The sequence below is a fragment of the Triturus cristatus genome, chromosome 1_2, assembly GCF_964204655.1.
Source record: "Triturus cristatus chromosome 1_2, aTriCri1.1, whole genome shotgun sequence".
NCBI lineage: Eukaryota > Metazoa > Chordata > Amphibia > Caudata > Salamandridae > Triturus > Triturus cristatus.
Genome location: NC_140580.1, coordinates 942,333,517 through 942,345,323, shown reverse-complemented (window position 1 = coordinate 942,345,323; position 11,807 = coordinate 942,333,517).

Genomic DNA, 11,807 nt, shown 5'->3' with positions numbered 1-11,807 from the left:
CGAGGTCCCCTGTAAACACCACAAGGGCAATTAAAGACAAGAAACTAAAAATAAAGCAATATTACTGAAAAGTACCCTACTGGTCCCGCCTGGTCCTTCCGTTAGCTTACACAGGCGAAACTGCTTATGGACTGGCTTGTGAAAGCAGAAGCTGTGGTATTTTGAGTGTGTGGTGTAATCCTTCCCACAATAACTGAATCAGCCTTCTCTTTCTCCCATGTTGATCTTCCTTCGTGAATCCCACTCATCCGGAGTGGCACACTGATCAACCTGGAGCTTTTTACGTCTGCTAGAATCTAACATACGCATGGATACCCAGTGAATATTCTGGATCCTGCTATCCCACTTACCCTGTACACTCCAATAGACATTCCCAACCCTCTCCTTTCCACGTGAGTGTGCCCAGAGGTATCTCTGGTACTGCTCGATTCTTTGCTATTCTGTGACCTAGTTACTGGGTCGAGCTATTCATCTATGAGATACGCAAAGGTGCTAAAGTACTAGGAGAGGTAGCAAACTCAACTGCGATTGTCTTAAGTTTGATCTCAGACCAGTTAGTTGCCCAAAGAACTTTGATTTTGCAAAACAGAATGGCTCTCGAGTTTGTCCTGGTTGTCAAAGGTGAACTTTGTGCAGTTGTAGGCACATGATGCTGTACTTTTATTTAGGGGTAGGCGGAACTTGCTGGGTACCACTCCTCTGAATTTAGTAGAGTTTCATAAAACATCAGCGAGGATCCACAAAGTTCTGGCAACGAACGGAAAAAATGGATGTCGCACACCTCGCAATGGCACCATGCACTGTGCAAGAGTGCTTGGCAATTTAAATTGATTTTGTTGCCGCTTGACTAGAAAAATGTACTTGAGCAGCAACAAATCTCATCAAGCAACAGCCCTCTGGTCGTGACTGCCGCGACTGACCACGTTAGAAAGTCATGCTGGGTGACAAAAATCTTGCATGCATTTCTGGAGCCTTGCGGGGAAAGATTCCGCCACGTGGCAATCGGCTGAATTTGGTCAGAACTCTGCGTTACAAGAGTGCCAAATTCTGCCAATTCTGAGGGTAGAATGAAACATTCCGCCCACCCCTGAAGGACAGGGCCCTCCAGGGACATGCAGGTCTTTTACACCCACTCGCTATGCCTTCCCCAAAATGAAGAGTCGGTCAGACAGTAGAGAATACAAATGTACCTTATTCGATATGTACTCTGCAGAGGAGCCCAGTCAGACCTTCACCCTAAGATGTCTGCTGAGGGGACTGGTGCCCCAGGGTACTCTAATACATAATAAGCCCATCTGGAGACTTCGGCCACGCCTGTAACGGAAAGTTACCGGCTTGAGCCGGGCATACACAAAAGAGGTACAGAAAGATGAGCTAGCACCTGCCAGTTGGGTGCACTATCAGTATTTAAGGCCACTGTGCCGAGTCTCAGCATCTCCTAACGTTAGAGCAGAGCTACATGAAGAGATTCGAATGTGCAAATAGAAAACAGTTTATTAACCAAGTTGAGTTACAGCCTTTAACAAAAGAAAAAATAATAACGAAGTACAGTGTTCTGCTGAGGCAAGTGAGTTAGACAATAAGGCCTAATACAAACACAGCCTAAGCAATCTTCTAGTGATTGCGAAATACAAAATGGAGTCACACTGGCTAACTAAAGCTTACATGCGGTAAGGAAAACTCAGTGGCTGACGTAACGTGAATACAAATGGCGTCTATTTAGCCACACATTGCTAACCTAATATAGCATAACAAGTGCATTATGGGAAGGGGGAATTTCAAACCTAACACCCCTACTTTTATTCTGAATATTTCTTTATGCATACATGAACAGACTTGTTATGCACAGGAACATTAAAAGGGATTTCAAACACACTGGATGATACCAAGGCTTTTGAAGGTGTTTGGTCATGGTTGGAAACAATTTTTGGAAGGTTGGGAATGAAGATTATTGAATAAGTACTAATCATTTTGTGCACAGGATTATTCTGCTGATGATTTTTCACAAATGCAGCAACAAATTATGGTTGAAACCTAACTGGCAATGTAGGGACTGAAAGAAAACGAGAAGACTGCCAGGCTTCTTCTTTCAGCAAAATTAGCAGAATCTGATCTTGATTTATCAGTATGTTCATTCATCTTTTCAAAGTTTCTCTGCTACTGTAACTGATTCAAATAATCAGTATCATGCGAGGAGCAGATGGAGACAAACTCTTGGATGAACTCCATGCATACAAAAGAAAAGTAAAACATCAGTATCAATTTGGGTTGCATTATTATAAGAAAAATCTGCATTTGGTAAATAGGAAGCCTGTTGTCTTGAGTAACCCTGGGCGTAGTGGGCGTAGTGGGGCATAGCCCCACTACGCGCCACCCGCCTCCCTCCCGCCTGCTTTTAAAATGCAGTGAGAATGATCCTAAACTTTAAAAAACCAGCTTAAACTAATTTAAATAACTTACCTGAGCTGCGGCGTCCCAGGGCTCCCTCTTCCTTTTCTCTCGCCAACTTCTTCCTCACAAATGCGCATGCGCAGGTGCCCCCGCATGCACATTTGTGAGGAAGAAGTCGGCGAGAGAAGAAAGAGGGAGCCCCGGGACGCCGCAGCTCAGGTAAGTTATTTAAATTACTTTAAGCTTGTTTTTTAAAGTTTAGGATCATTCTCACTGCATTTTAAAAGCGGGCGGGAGGGAGGCGGGTGGCGGGCAACTCGCTCTGCCGTGGGTGTGCGTAGCCTGCCTGCCCTTCGCCTACTTCGCGGATCGCAAATTAGGCAAAACTACGCACACTCCGCGGCCGCCGAAGCGTAGCACTGCGCCCAGGCTTAGTCTTGAGTTGCCTTACAGTAGCATTGTAAGTATGGCTTCCCACTGTTGGTTTGTTCTGTTTGGCCATTTGACAGGGGGTGACAACCAAAACAGAGAGCTTGTTCAACAACCAATGCTTTACACAAATCTCTCCAAAATCGAGTACAATAATGAATAAGGAACAATGAACACTATTAAAAATGTAAATATGAGGCAATCTATGGAGATGACAAGTATTAGTATTAGTCAAAAAACATTTGCAACTGTTAAAACAGAGCAAAATATGGATTATATTTGAAAAAGTTGGCTAATGTGACCATTAGCACACACTATTGTCCAGTAGATGAAAGATCTGTTATAAAATATGTATAAATTGTAGGCTAAGATTCAGGAGCCACTGGTATGGCTGCAAATATCCAAAAGACTGACAGCCTGATTCACAAAGGTAACTTACACTTTTGAGCAAGTTTACATTTCTGAGTAAGTTTACTACTTTTTGCATTTACAAACTCCAGGCGTAAGGTACGTACTACTGAAACAAAAAACAAAAACAGTGGCAAGTGCAGCACTACGTAGGGTCAACCACTAATACTGCAACACCGTCCATAGAATATAATGGAGATAGGGACTTCAAATAAAACACCATAGGAAGTAATATTAAATTAGATTATTTAAAATAGGTAAAAAATATAAATAAATATAAATTAATGTTAAAAAATTAAAAATAGTACATTATTATTTAATTATAAAATATGTTAATACCCTATTTTAAATTTAAAAAATAATGTTACATTACATTTTATTAAAATTAATTACATTTATTGTAATTAATTCTATATATAACTTTAAATAATTTTGAATGAACATTACAAAAAACATTTAGGGGCCGATTCCGATCCTGGAAAAAAATTCCCCGTACGAATCGTATCTGGATTTTTCACCGTACGAATCGTACAAGTCCTGTACAAACTGGCAAGTACGATTCGTATGTGAAAAAGTCCATACGAATCGCATTGGGTAAATTCCCCGACACGTCCTCGGGTCGGAAAAGGTGTCCGACACGTCCCCGGACATTTTTACGTACGAGTCTGAAAACTGAAGTCCGAGCGCGCAAGTACGATTCGTACCGCCCGTCCGACTGTACAACCGTATGGTAAAAAGACCGTCCGGAGCGAACTCCTATAGCAACCATGGAGACGTCCAAACAGGTGCCCGGTACTCGCCGAACACCCCCCCAGCCCCCGTATGTACGCTCCGTCCCCCCCCAGTCCCCCGCATGTACGCGCCGTCCCCCCAGCCCGCAAGATGTACGCGCCGTCCCCCCCAGCCCCCGGCATGTATGCGCCGTCCCCTCCCCCCAGCCCCGCAGATGGACGCGCCGTACCCCCACCCGTGTATGTACGACGCATACCCCCACCCCCGTAGGTACGGTGCGGACCCCCACCCGTGTATGTACGACGCGTACCCCCACCCCCGTAGGTACGGTGCGGACCCCCACCCGTGTATGTACGACGCGTACCCCCACCCCCGTAGGTATGGTGCGGACCCCCACCAGTGTATGTACGACGCGTACCCCCACCCCCGTAGGTATGACATGTACCCCCACCCCCGTAGGTACGACGCGTACCCCCACCCGTGTATGTACTACGCGTACCCCCACCCCCGTAGGTACGGTGCGGACCCCCAGCACTACGCGCTGGGGGTCCGCACCGTACCTACGGGGGTGGGGGTACGCGTCGTACATACACGGGTGGAGGTCCACACCGTACATACACGGGTGGGGGTACGGCGCGTCCATCCGCGGGGGGAGCTGGGGGTACGGCGCGTACATACGGGGGGCTGGGGGGGACGGCGCGTACACACAGGGGGCTGGGGGGGGACGGCGCGTACCAGGCCCCCTATTCCGCTCGCATCGCGGCGTACTTCGCTTTTCCGGCACTTTTTGGGTGCCGTAAAAATATTGCCATCCGGACTGCTGTCGGTACGAATCGTACTTGCTGGGACGTAATAACATGCCTAACTCCGTCCGTATGTCACGTCCGCGGTGTCCCGGATCACAATCGTATGTATTTTGCTGTCGGTCGGTGTTTTTTCCGACTCGTACGGAAATGGTGTTTCCGTACGAATCGTACTTGCAAGTTTGTATGGTGTTTTTACCGGGTACGAGTCGGACGGAGAAAACACTCGGACCGACGGTTCGTACCCGGTTTTTCCAGGATCAGAATCGGCCCCTTAATTGGAAATTTCGTTTTTAATGTCAACTTTGGAAAACTAGTATTAATTTAATTTCTTATATTTCTAATAATCAAAGTATTATTTTAGAATGATTTAATAGTGCTGTGGCAAGTTTTTTATTTTTTCTCTACATTTAAAATAAATATATACAATTAATTTGAATGAAATATAACATTAAATATTTGTAGTATTTATTTTTAGGAAAAATAAACATTTTTATGAATCCTTTTATTGGAGATCTCCTCACGGCTAAGTATAGGGAAAATTTAAATAAATGAATTGAACTCAAAAATAAATATTAAGGGTATTTCATGATACATAATAATGTTAATTCATTTTATATATTTACTTTAAATGTAGACCAAAATGAAAAAATGGGGATCTGAGGTTGTATGTCGACGTCCAAGAGTTAAACAGGAGTGGAACTGTAGATACGTAACCCATTCCCAACATTTCTAACTTGATATGTTCATTGAAATGAAGCTAGTGTCTTCACCACAATAGACCTCACCTCTGCATATCACCAGATCAAGCTTGATGAGTGGTTGGAGTGTGTAATTTTTTTCATTTTGCCACTTGGGACGTTTAGATATGTTTGGAGGTCTTTTGGACCATTACCTGCTGCCTCGGTTTTTCAGAGAACAATGTAGAATATATTGAAAGGAATTGATGGTGCTTAAGTGCATGAAGATGATACACTAGTCTTTGGGTGTAATGAGAGTAAACATGATAGGGGGTCGAGTGGTGTGTTAAGGAGGCTAAGTGAAAGGAATCTGACTCATAAGAGGGAAAAGTGTAGATTGAGGAAAAGGTCAATAGCGCACTTAGCACTTGAAATCACTGATGATGGTATAGGCCCAAAGATGAAATGGTCGGGACTATACAAAGGTTGGCTCCTCCCACTTGCAAAGAGAAATGAATGTGATTTCCAGGTGTGACCTAATAGTGCATGATGTTTGTGTAAGGGTTTGCTGAAAAAAAAACAAAGCACATGAGGACTTTGCTAGAGAAAGGGGCCCAATTTGTGTGGGATGGGTTCTTGTGAGTAAGAATTCAACGAGGTCAAGGGTAGCGGGTATGTGAATTTTTCAAAATTTACTTTCGCCTAATTGTGCAAAATGTTGCAGAATTACTTGAAATTATGCATTATTACACAAAATGTAAATTCGCCACTTAGTGCTATAATTTAGCATGACATGCATCCTCACCTCAATTTTTCACTCAGGAATGCACTTAGCTCTAAAAAATAGTACAACTAAACAAAAGCATTTAAACAACAGCCACTCGCATTCAGTTGTTCCCATGTGTTTGCGAATCATTTTTTATTGGAAACTGCTTGTTCGCTGTAAATTTTTACCATGAATAGCTCTTCATGACATATGGTGGCATGGTGGCATAATTTTGAGAATTTCACGTAACAAGAGTAACACAAATTTCCAAAATTCAAGTGTGAGCTAGCGTCTGCCCCTAGTTTGCAAAGTTTGATCAAATGGCCTAATGTACACTCATTACAGATGCTCATCTCAAAGGCTTAGGAGCTGTATTATTGCAAGATGAAAGAAAATCAGAGAAGATCCTCATGCTTACTACATGGAGTTTAAAGGGGCTTGAGCTGAGTTACTCTGTCATAGAAAGGGATGTACTGGCCAGTTACTGCGTAGTGAGGAAGTTGAGGAATTGTTTGTGGCCAAGTGTGTTTAGACTTACACCACATCTCAAGTCTCTTAGGACATTTCTTCACTAAAAAAGGGGCTGATGCTGTGTCTAGTAGGAAAGCCACATGGGTGGTGTCTTTACAAGAGTATAATTCTGTGGGAGATTATATTCCTGGTGCCAAGAACCATGTAGGGGTCATTAAGGTTGGTATCAAGTGAACCAGAAAAGGAAATGGAGGAGGTTGAAGAAGAGGAGCAGGACTTCAGTGTGTTGATTTTGACATAGGTATCATCAGGGGAAGAAAGATGGGGAGAAGGAGTGAGGACTGATTAAGTGATGAAAGAAGTTCTAGGTCACATAGAGAAGGATTGAAGAGCAAAGGTGGATACAGCGAAGACTGCAAGTGGTTCTGGTGTAAAAAGATGAATTGTCAGAATAAGATAGGCTTGTTTTTAGGGGCACGAGCCTGATTCAACTGGATGTGGTCAGAAGTGATTTTCTTGAACTAGTTAGTATATGAAGGGCACCAGGGAATATCTAAAACTAAGGAGCGTAAGAGATTGAGCTGCTGGTGGCCAGGAAGGGATGTTCAGACAGAGAGAGAGCTATAAAGGGCTTCATGAAATGTATGCTGAGTGAAGAGATACTTAAATCTCATGTGCAGGCCATATTAGTCAGCAAGTTGCTGATCCCTCTATGGGAAGATGCATCCCTGGATAGATTAGGTCCCAATACATAGTGAGGAAAGACAGTTATATGTGCCAGTCCTGATTAATGCACGGTAGATAGCCGGAGGTGCACTTCGCTAATGGTATTGAGATCGGTCATGTGATTGGATGTTTTAAAATGTCTTTGCCAGGAGGGTATACCAGAAATGTTGCTGACAGATAATGAGGTGCAACTATTGTCTAAGGAGATGGAGGGCTTCTTTCATTTCTGCAACGTTTATTTCAATAATGTGCTGTAGCAGAGCACTAGCATCTTACTTTATTCCATGTTTATCTTTAGATGTTTTGGTGATTTAGGGCCAGATGTGTGTAAGTTTCGTTTAGTGATTTCCAAATAGCAATTGCATGTGAATCACTATTTGAAAATTGCTAATCTAAATGTGTAAAAGGCGTGTTTTCTCAATGGGCGAATTGGTTAGATGCACAATTGCTATTTTGCGATTTCCTAGCAAGGTAATATGTGATTATGTATTAGGAAATTCTAAATACGAAAAGTTGCATTTTGGGAGCATAAGGATGGCCTCACAATGAGGAAGTGAATAAATACATCTTCTTTCTAGTGTTCTGTAACATAGAGAAACGTAAAGAGGAAATATGTCAAGGGAAGCAGCAGATAAAGATCTTCTTGCTAGAAAGTGCAAAATGAAGTTTTCTGAGAGGAGCTTGAGGTCCTTACTGAGGAGTGTGTTACCATAACGAGGATCTCTTTGGAAGAGCTCTTTCAGCATGCCTGAATCCCCAAAAATATAAAACCTGGTCTGCCGTTTGGACAAGATAAATTCAGTTGGTGTTACGCAGTGTACCATGCCATATTAAACGAAGGGTTGCTTGAGAGAGGCAAGTGGGACAAGCAGAGAACTATAACAGCAAACACCACCAACACCTATAGAAACTCTAATTGAGGCAACAATCAGCCTGAGAGTGATGTTAGTGCTTTCAAAATGGAAACCTCAAATCCACCATGTACATCCCAAGTTAAGATGTCTCTATCTTTCAATAACTTCCAGAGATTTTATTAAAAACATGTTTTGCATGTAGTTTTGAAAAACAAGTCAATTTTAGCGCTTGTTGTACCTTACTAACACATTATGGGAGTTGTAGTGAAAAAATGACATCATCTTTATGTGTACAAACGCATGTACATTAGTTTAGTATTAATAATATTCTCATTCAGTGCAGTCAGAAATGAGTCAAATATATGAAAATATATTTAATGGTAAACAAAAACAATATATTAAAATACATATGTATATTTTGCACCGATATATCACAAAAGATAGAGCATGACAGTGAGCAAGATACTGCCATTGAAAGTCCTTGTGCTATTGAGCAATCCACAGAAATGTTTTTGAAACACAGCAGATCCTGTACCATCCCGAAGAAGAGCTACAGTTTTACCACTCCCAGAAACCCAAGATGTAGCAGATGAACCAACAACAGCCAGGGAAACCACCCCAAAATAGGTGAGACGAAGGCAAATTCTTTGCAGGGTTTTCCAGCATCGTTGTAATGTCGCAGCTTCTCGTAATGTGGGTCGCCTTGCTGCGGATGTTGGTTCAGACACTTCTCCATTGTTTGGGGGTTTAGAGGCCTCAATTCTATCCATGCAGCGCCTGCAAACTAGACACATAACAAGTGCAAACCATCACCGTGTTACCCTTGATAGTTTAAGCTTCATGCAAATCTGTCGAGGGGGGCACAATTTAAGGGTGAGGGACAGAAGGTGCTTATTAACAGATAGGTTGGAATTGTTTAATGAAGCTGCATGACATGTGGCAGACTTTTAGTAAGGTAAGTGCAGCACGGGGATTTCATGTTTCACTGATATCTGTAAATTTAAAATGGGGGCCAGAAACCTTTGATTTACTAATAACGACGATGCTATTTCATAGATTGGTTAGAATGATAGGGAGGATTGGCATTCTACCGCTATAAAAGGTAACTATCATCAAAATGTTGATCTCATTCACTAACTGATCATGAACCCCAGACAAAATGTGACAAAATTAAATGTGAGTGAAACCCAGAAGGGAGGGAAACAAGATTCTATTTCATTGGAATCAAGAGTCTCAATGTTCATAGTCAGATTATGGTATCAGGAATTCTGCTTATCTGCTCTTTTAGGGGTAGGAGCCTCCTGTGCCTAGATAAATGGACATCTTGTGATTGGTGGATCCTGTCAACACCATGTCAATAACTAGACATCCAGTGGGACAGATCTGATTGGGGAAAACAGTAGCCTGATTATGAGGGGAAATCATGGTGGGAACCTACATGTCTCGATGCAACACCAGAAACACAGAGTAACAAGTCAAGCTTACTGGATGTAGTGAACATGTAGGCCAACTGGGTGCTGGTCCTCTGTTTAGCAAGGCAGGGGAACCAGAAGTGGGGCTTAGGAACACTTCTTCCAGCACCCAAACAGCTTAGGCTTTAGATCACATTCTTGAGACAGGTCTGTGATTTTACCGCACTTGGTGGAGGTTATTGCATGCTGGGAAAGGAAATGGTGTGGTTCCCACACAGAAGAACAAAAGCAATGAAGCAAACACTGGCACTAGTAGTGAGTTTACTCACTGGGCAGTCTCCACTCACCTGCACTTTGAGGCTCATTGTTTTTGTCTTCCACATGTTTTGGGGAGAGGTAGAGAGGAGTTCTCAGTTCTCTCCGTATGGCTCTCTACCCTGGGACTGTACTGGGGCACCAAAAGCAGACCTTTAAAAATTACTCAACGCAGTCCCGTTCCTTCCTCTTCTCATTAGGTCTCTCTCATCCATCCATTTATTCTCATCTTTCTATCTCTCCAGTCTCTCTTCTCCTGCTGTACCTCACTTCTCACCCTCTCTATCTTTCTCTGTCTGAAAGCTCCATGTGCCTGCTGCAGTTAACCTCAGGGAGCTAGTAACATGACAGGGGCACCAGAAGAGACTTTGGGCTTTCAAAATAGGCATCCAGTGGTGTCTCCCAAGGGGGAAATGCCTGAAAGAATTAAATAAACACAAAGAGATGATGGCCGGGGCTCTGAAACTTTTCAGACACTCACCCCCAGTCACAGATCTAAGTTGAATCCATCATCGTTCTTTAGCTCACTTCGGCACCCGAGGTCTGACCCAGCTATATGAAAATCACTCTTGGCCCTGTGCCTCATGGGAACAGTCCAACTGCCAAGCCAGGTCTTCCCTGGACTTGCAACAAGCATCGTGGGACCGGTTTCAGGGTAACACCCCTCAACCTGGCTAGCATGAATCTAGAGGCAAAGTGAGCAAAGGACCCACGTTTTAAGGAGGACCTGGCCTGGCAGTTCGGGGCTGGACTGTTCTCATGAGGCACAGGGTCAAGACTGGTTTGCATATGTCTGGGTCTAAACTGGGGTGGCATGGTGAGCAACAGAACGATGGATTTAACCCAGATCTATTGACCGTGGGTGAATGCTTGATTTGCTCTGCATTCCATCCATCATCTGTGTATATTTTGACAGAATAAAATGACAGCTGGTCCTGCTCTGCCCCCCTTTGGCTTTCTGAGGGTTACCACCCAGGCTTAATCCCAGCCTTGGAGAAATTGGCAGCATGCAGTTCCATATTTAGTAAGTGTGGTCGCGGTGTCTACATAGAGCTGAGTAGTGAGATGTAACTTTTCAGAAATCTTTAAGCTAGAGTGGAGTAGCAGCTTAAATTCACAGTCCTTGGTAATTGGGACTCAACCACATGCCATTCAGTGCAAGGGTATCCTAACATTTGGAAATCCCAATTAACTGGGATGGGCAGAGTTTCCCTCCTAAAGGGTAATTCTGGGAAGAGTAAGTTTGTCTTGATCCCAGATTGCGCTACAGGATTTCGTGCCGTATAACATCTGGAATGGTGCTCGCCATAGTCATTGATGAGGAACTCTAACTATTTCCATCAGAATTGCCCCGGAGACCAAGGGAGGTGAGAGTGAAACAGAGAAGCATAAGTGAGAGATTGGATTGTTCTTGCTTTTTTCACTGTAGATGCCACTCATCCTTCATCTTGCCCTCACTATTTTCTACTAAAAAAGATGTTTGCATCCCCCTAAGGGTAACCCTAACAACAGGTGCACCAAAGGTCATTCCATCAGCAGTTCTCACCATCCTTGTTGCAAAGCGATCCATGTAGCGTCCACAGTCATTCATATTCACTAAAATAAAATCAACAAGGTGACTCAATTACCACAGACCACTGGGCTTCAGTTAAATGATGAGGCAAGTCAACATAACCCCAGGATGCAGCTATTGCACCCCCAAAACTATTGAATGCTGCCACCAACCAGGAACTAGAAAAAAGGGCAAAACAGAGCTACCCACTTGAGACTACAGGGTGAAAGACCATGTAAGGACTCCTTTATCTTAGGTTACATCAAAG